The following is a 7851-nucleotide window of genomic DNA, read 5'->3' on the forward strand; positions in this document are numbered from 1 at the left end:
GAATATACAGGGGGAGATAATCCCCCTCAGGAACAGTCATAGGGGAGGGGAATAATGGGAAAATGCCGGGGGTGGAGGGAGGAATGGGAGGATACAAGGGATGGGATAAACATTGAGATGTAACAAGAATAAATTAATAAAAAAGGGAAAAAAAGCAGCTATGAAAAAGAATAAATAAATTCAATAGCTTGCAATACAATTCCCCTTGTAAGGGTTTAATGAAAAAGAGCCATCCGACCTATACTGAAGAATGGGCTGCACAAGTATCTAGGATTTCATGCCTCCTTGAGGAAGCAGTGATATTTCTCAGACTCAGGTGACCGAAGTCTCAGATAACACCAGATTTGGTGAAGGTTCTTCTGGGAGATTCTTTCTTACATAATACAAGCACTTACTTTAATTCAAGTATCATATTCCTGAATTACATAATAATATAAAAATTCTAGTCATGTAGTAAAAAAAAAATATCACCTGAAATTCAAGGGTGTGTGTTGGTTTTATCTTGTTTAGACCATGTGGCTTGTAAGCTATGGAGGGAAAGCAGAAGCACCCGAGCTCCAGAACATGCAGCACCAGCTAAGTGCTCAGAGCAGGAGACCTGTGGGGAGGCTTGGTGTGTGGCTGAACTAGCTTCCAATTATAATGATGTGCATTTTATCCCTGGAATTTACATTCTGAAAGGCAAGAGCCAACTCTGAGGACCCAAGAGGTGTGTTGTGCCATGCATAACTCTGCCTTCCCCACAAAATAAATGAAATAAATAAGAGCTGAGCAAGATAGTCAGTTTGAACATTTAGAAATAGAATCTAAAGAGATAGCATTATGGTTAAGAACTCTTGCTGCTCTTTTAGAGTACCCAGGACCCTTTTCACTGTCCACATGGCATACATAAATCACCTGCAGCACCACTTCCAAGGAATACAAAAACAGCTTCTGAGGTCCACAAGTACCAGGCACATATGTGGTAGAAATACATATATTCATGTAAAACACTCATACATGTAAAATAAAATAAGTTATTTAAAAATGGAGATGTCCAAAACAAATTTTATAACATCGATAAACTTTTTATAAGATTTAATAGTAGTAGTAATCATGTAAAAGTAATAGTTATGATAGAGTTTTAAATAAGCTTTACTGAATGATTTTCCTTGAGTTACTATTCTTTATATAACATGTGGGCTTGATTGCTAGAGAGAGAGAGAGAGAGGGAGAGAGGATAAAGGAGAGATATTCAAACCTTTCACAGCCTATTGCAAAACTGTGCAAACGGTGCATTTTCACCGTCTGTAACAAGGGTAGGGAACTCTGTTATCTTCACTGTAGTTTCCAAGCTGTAGCTGCAAACTGCTTTAGAAAAATGGGATCAATCTTATAAAGCCATGACTTTAATGGATGAGGCATTGAAACCATTGGACAACCTTATTTTTCTGGAGGTGAACATCACAGAAGTCATATTGATTCAGAAGACAGACCGTGGATGTGGCATGCCATCTTTTTATGCCTGGCCAGGAGAGATACAGGCAACATTTCTGAAGACATTCTGGTATCTCTTAATGTTGCGACACACATATATGAATCAGATACAAATCAGAACTGTGTGGTGGAAAAGTCTTTAAATTATATATGATATTAAGAAATGTGTACAATACTCAATAGTTTTTATGTGGAGCATTCTTGTGAATATGAACCCTTCATAAAATCCACAGGAATTCCCTGGACAGTCCCCTCCCAGGTGAGCCTTGTCAGGTCACACCAGCCTAGCAGACCATGACCTGAAAGTCAAGGACAGAAACTCTCCACCCCCAGAACTATCATTTTGACACACTCCTCAATCAGAGAAATTAAAAGTGATTTACAAATGAGTGTCCTAAAATAACCTGTTATGTTGTGAACACAAATCACCTTTTGCACAATGAAAACAGACTGATTCAGAGATGTGTGACATTCCGTATACAAGAAAGAAAACGTGACATGAGTTTGGGAAATTGGTGCCATGTGAAATGTATGAAAGAAAGTCTTAGTGAACACACCAGGAAAACAGAATACACATGAAAAGAAAAGTGACCAAGAGAAATGAGTCTCCCTTTCTAAGAGCCAGCTGTAGGGCTGTCCCCTAAAAGATGACAGAGGTCGCTTTTCCTGCACTGCAAAAGTTAAAAAGCCAGGACTGTAGACACTGTGTCACCCAGAAGTAACTGCAATCAGGGAGAGCCCTGACATCACCAAATGGGCCTTCAACAACTGACAAGTGCTCAGGAGAGTGACCTTGTGACATGGAGAGAAGTAGAGAGAGGAATGGAGGAGACACACCTCAGCAGATGCCCTGTAGGATGGGAGCTTATGGTCCTGTGGGTGCACTGATCCAGGAGAATTAGGTAGGAAGGACACATCTGTTTCCTCTTCCCAACATGAAGTCGGCTGTCCATCTCCTGCTTTTGAGGGGATGTATAAAGCACATGGTTTATGTCAGACTGAGTGTTACCTGTCCACTCTTACTTTCATAAAGCAGGGTACTTGTGTTTTCTGTCATTAAAAGCTCCCTTTACCATGCCATGATCAGTCTGAGCTGCTCTGTGAGTTCATGTAAACTGGACAGAGTGGTTTGGAAGGGGAACTGTCTCTTCCTCCTGCAAGTGCAATTGGGATGAGATGGAACTGAAGAGTGTTCTCTGTTGCATAATTGTACCTGGAAAACTAGGGAAACTTGGTGAGGTGCTGGTGCATCCTGATGAAAGCCACCACCAAGAAGATCTCAGTGCTGTGTCCAGAGAGGCCATAGAGTACAGAAACTGCAAGAATGCCATGGCAAATGCCTGGAGAACATCTGGCCTAGGAAACGATGGCTAATTCATAAAACTATATTGACTATTAATTCCCAGCATCTTTTTAAAAATGGAAATGAATATGGGTACTTCTTGGGGTCGAGACTTGCAGCTAGGATGTCAGCCAATATTTTTACATGCATCCTGAAAGAGCAGTAGAGTGAAGTGCTTTTTTTTTTTTTTTTTTTTTTTTTTTTTGACCCAGCTGTCACCCCGGGACACCCACAGCCTGCAGCAAACTCCACTTGACTTGTCAGTGAGGAAATAGTGGCTGAGCCTGGCTGTCTGCTGCACAGCTCTGACTCTCCCTGATGTTAGCAATAAGAAAGATCATGCTTGTCTGTTCTGATGGGTTTATCAAAAGATAGAGACTGAGAAAAACTGAAAGCCAAGCCTAGAGCAGGACACGTGTAGTGCACAGACAATGAGCCAAGAGCAATGGTGTGCAATTTCTGAAACTGAATTGGGATAAAATGGCTTCAGCAGGAAATATTGGCGGGAACCTGAAAGTAACACGAGGTTATGCTCTACTGGATGATGTTGATACGAGGAAGGATATTTTCTTTTGAACACCATGAAAGCATTTTTAATTACAGGAGTCACATCATAAATATTTCTATATCAGTATATCAGAAGTAACAGTATGGATTTTAAATGAAAATATGAATAAAACAACTTTATACTAGGTATAACAATAAGAAGGTTAAATCGTTAAAATATATTACATATGAGGAGCACTGGGTATAGTGCTTCATTGTGAGTCATTTAATTCGTCAAACATATAAACATAAAACATTGATGTTTGCAATGTAAAAAAAACCAACTAATTTTAGGAGTGTCAGGAAATATCCTAAGAAGAAAATGTTCTGGTTGCCCATGCAGGACACAGTCCCCTGTGCTGAGGGGCTGTCAGAGCTCGGCAGATGCTGAAAGCCTCCCTGCATCCCAGGGCTCCTCCTCCCACAGCCTGCCTAGGACCTGACCACCTTCTGGATATGCACTTGGGTGCAGAGCACTTACCCAGATGGACGTGGCAGGGGAGGACTCTGTGCCTGAGGAGATCCTGCACAGCTTAGTGAAGGGAGTCTTTAATGGATCCCTGCAGCATGTAATTTTCATGTCTGTCAGAGGTGAGAAGTTTCCACAGGGAAGCTCCGAAAATGTGGCATCCCAGGGGAGTATCTTCCCTTCCTGTTGATCACACTCACTCTGTCCTGGATAACAGTCATCTGGGGAGGGCTGAGCACAATGTTTATCTGTGCTCCCTTGCCACACCTACAGGCGATCAGAAAGTTTATGACATACAGACAACCATAACTTTTCTCACTTTACTCCTTAGACTTAATTAGGACCAATTTTATTCACTGTGATGCTTTTATTCTGGGATGAGGACTCTTGGGCCTCCCATGATTTCCCATGGTTCTGAGTGTGCTTTCCCACACTGTATGATAGGCAACCCTCCTCCTGAGGCAACTCTCCATGTAAAGCATGTGGTTTCCACTTAGTGTTGATTCTGTCATCCATGGTTTCTGAAATCTGTTTCAGAATTTAAGGTGTGAGTAAATTTTGAAAAAGACTCTAAAAGAAGAGAAATGAAAAACAGAGATGTAGAAGCAAAGCTCAGAGCTGAGGTGGTCACAGTCAGGTGACAGATAGCTGAGGCTGAAGCCATGTCTGTCTGCACCCCAGTCTCTGAGGAGCATGAATGGCTACAATGACATCAGGAAGAGGCTGTGCTTTGTCTGAGTGGAACTCTACACACTATCCCTTCAGTCTCCCATGCAGGAATGATGCACACACATGCACCCAGGACTCAGGAGAGGGAGGCAGGAGCATACGCAGTTCAAGAGAAGCCTGGGTCACACACAGAGAGTTTGTCAAGAAAAGCATTCATTTTAGGGAGACCCTCAAATAGTCAAGTATTAGAATTAGAAAACAATACTTTAATGCAACTAGTTTCAATTTGAATTTATACATATACAATGAGTAGAAAAACAGTAACTTTCAGAGAAAAATTCAAACCCAGAAGAAACAAGAGAAAATAGGAAGATCAAAGATTGTTACATTTATAGTTTAAAATTGTCCATGGATGTGCCTGGGAGGGATGGAAACTCTAGAAGAAAGCTACTGAGAATTTAAAAACAAGGTGGCAAGTGACCATCATCAGAAAGGAGAATTAAAAGAAGGCTTTTGAATATGAAGTGGGAGTAAGTTGTTGAATAAGCCTTTAAACACATGTAATTATTTGGAGCTCATGCAAGAAGGAGGAAGCCACAGCCTGTTGTGACTGGGAAAACAGGGTCACCGCAGTCCAACCTTAATCTGGATTCTGCTCTCCTCTGTCTGTCACAGCCCAGACTTCTGCTTTACTTTCTGGCATGGTGTGTCACATTGACCACCAATTTACATCTGGTCCTCTGTCCCCACACACAGTCACTGAGAAGCTCTGGAAATGGGAATGTGTGGGTGAGAGGAGCTGTTGTTTGTTGGAACCATAAATTCCTCTTCAGAGAAGATAGAGAGAACTAAGCACACACGTCAGTTCAATTATGACCGTCTATGGTTGCAACCAGGAGAGTCCACCTCTCCAGCTCTTTCTCCTCCCCCTGCTCTGTATGTGTATGTGTCCTCCATCCCTACACCTCTCTCTGTGTGCAAGAGAGAGAGAGAGAGAGAGAGAGAGAGAGAGAGAGAGAGAGAGAGAGAGAGAGAGAGAGAGAGAGAGAAATGTAGACATGTGTGTGCTGTGCTCATGTGCTTGGGGACACCCTCTTGTGTGTAGAGGTCAGCGGCCATCTTCATATGTCACCTATTTCTCCTCCATCTTATTTGTTGAGATACGGTCTCTCACCAAGCCTGAGGGTCACTACTTCAACTAGACTGGAGGAGTAGTGAGGTTCCTCCTCTCTGAGTGAGGATTACAGGCCTGTAAAGACCTGTCATCATAAATCTATATGCCTTGATTTAAGATGGGTATTGGGGACCTGAACTTTGACCCTCATGCATGAACAATAGTCATTTCATCTAGTGAGCCATCTCCCAACTCCCTTCCTAATGTTAATACACAAAAATTATTTTATCTAGAATAACAGTGAGGGTTAAGTGATATGGATCGCACAGTCACTGATGCCTGGATTCTAAATCTCTAAATTAAATAAGATGCTGCAGAAAGTGAGTCATTCACAGATGATGGGTTTCATGGAAGCTTACAGAGCGGTCCTAGAGTGTAGCCACTGATACTTATTAGCAGGCAGGTCTCTGGAGCCAGTCAGCATTTATTTGACATCTCCTCTGTTACGTAATGATGGAGCCAGGAACACATCTGCAACCTTTCAGAGACCCCATTACTCATGTGTCAGATGGGGAAGTCTGTGCTTACTTTCCAATATGTTGTGGGATTAAGGAAGTAGTAGAGAGCACTTTGTTCGCAGTGAGTGCTCTCTAAGTGATCTGGCTAAGGTTTGACTTGGTGTATCCTCATCAGAGGACATGGTCTGTGTTCCTAGCTCATGGTAGGCACTGCAGATGATGTATATAAGAGAGTACTGTGGCTTTTTGTCACTGTTGATAAAGCTGTGATATGAAATATCAGCTACTGTGATGACAGAGCTGATCCTGGGCCTTAGACTGAGAATAAAAGCTATCTTTCCTTTTGCAGGTCAGAGGAGGCATGCGTGATCTGGCCAATGCTAACTAGGCTGAAGCCACTGGGCCTTAGGTTTTTTTTTTTTTTTTTATTCCTTCCTTCCCTCAGCATCACTCTTCACATTTTAGTACTTGTAGTGATTAAAACCCATTCCATTTTGTTGACATGTGACCCAATTGTCAGGCAGATTGACTTATTTAAAATGAAGAAAGCATATGTAACTTAATCTTTTGCCAGCTTGTCTCCTCCCATGACCCAATGGTTGAGTTATTTCCTTCAGTAAAAATCCTAAAAGCTGGTGAAATCAAGTATAAACAGTGACTTTTCCAGGTCTGGAATGTGTGGTTAGAAGTGACATATTTCTGTGAATTGGTCTTTCAAAATATTTACTGACACCTATGTGAAAGGCATATGTGATATATCATTTCTATTTTAAAAGCGTAATTTAAGATCATGTTGTTATGGCCTAAAAAATGCCCTTGTCACATCTGCATATTCCAGAAGGCATAGGACTTCTTTCAGAATTAGTTTGGATCTCTATCACATGATATGACTTTAATAGGAGATGTGATCTCTAAAGGTTTTGAGAAAACTCAGTGTAAAGATAATGTATAATTTGGAGGTTCTTTTTTAATCCCTAGCTCTAGCTCTCAAGAACACTCCTGGTTATACATAAATGACATGAAAGCATATTTTCATACAGGCCTTCAGGCTAGTGTTTCCAGCAGCATTCTTTATTGTCACTGTAAAAGATAAAGAGTAATGATACCCCAACAGAGGAATGGATAAAGAAATGGACACCCATACAATGACGTTATGTGCAGCAAGAGAGAGGACTAGGCTAGTGATAAATCATATTATCTGAAAGGAGGCCACAAAGCAGTGTTTACTGGCTCACTTCATAAGAATATCCTCCAGTGCTCGCTTCGGCAGCACATATACTAAAATTGGAACGATACAGAGAAGATTAGCATGGCCCCTGCGCAAGGATGACACGCAAATTCGTGAAGCGTTCCATATTTTTGAAGGCATCCTATTGGGACTCTAAATGAGAGACGCATGGGAGAATAGCAAAATAAGAGGATACAGAGGGTCCTAGAAATCTACAAGTAGAACAATATGATAGGCAGATTTGGGCCCAGGGGTCCCACTCAAACTAAGGCACCAGCCAAGGACAATACAGGAGGTAAACTTTAAACCCCTTCCCAGATCTAGCCAATGGTCAGAATATTCTCCACAGTTGAGTGGAGAGTGTGATATGACTTTCTCACGTACTATGGTGCCTCACATTTGACCATGTCCCCTGGAGGGGGAGACCTGGTGGCACTCAGAGGAAGGACAGCAGGTAGCCAAGAAGAGACTTGATACCCTATGAGAATA

At 41.7% G+C, this 7851-nt stretch overlaps 1 non-coding gene across 1 annotated transcript; it reads left to right on the forward strand.

The window, feature by feature from the left end:
• Window positions 1-7388: 7388 nt before the first annotated feature.
• LOC127197810 (U6 spliceosomal RNA) lies at window positions 7389-7495 on the forward strand. Its single transcript, XR_007831767.1, has one exon. It is a non-coding gene; the product is annotated as a U6 spliceosomal RNA (small nuclear RNA).
• Window positions 7496-7851: the final 356 nt, after the last annotated feature.

The sequence above is a fragment of the Acomys russatus genome, chromosome 13 (genome assembly GCF_903995435.1).
Source record: "Acomys russatus chromosome 13, mAcoRus1.1, whole genome shotgun sequence".
In the NCBI taxonomy this organism is placed as follows: Eukaryota; Metazoa; Chordata; class Mammalia; order Rodentia; family Muridae; genus Acomys; species Acomys russatus.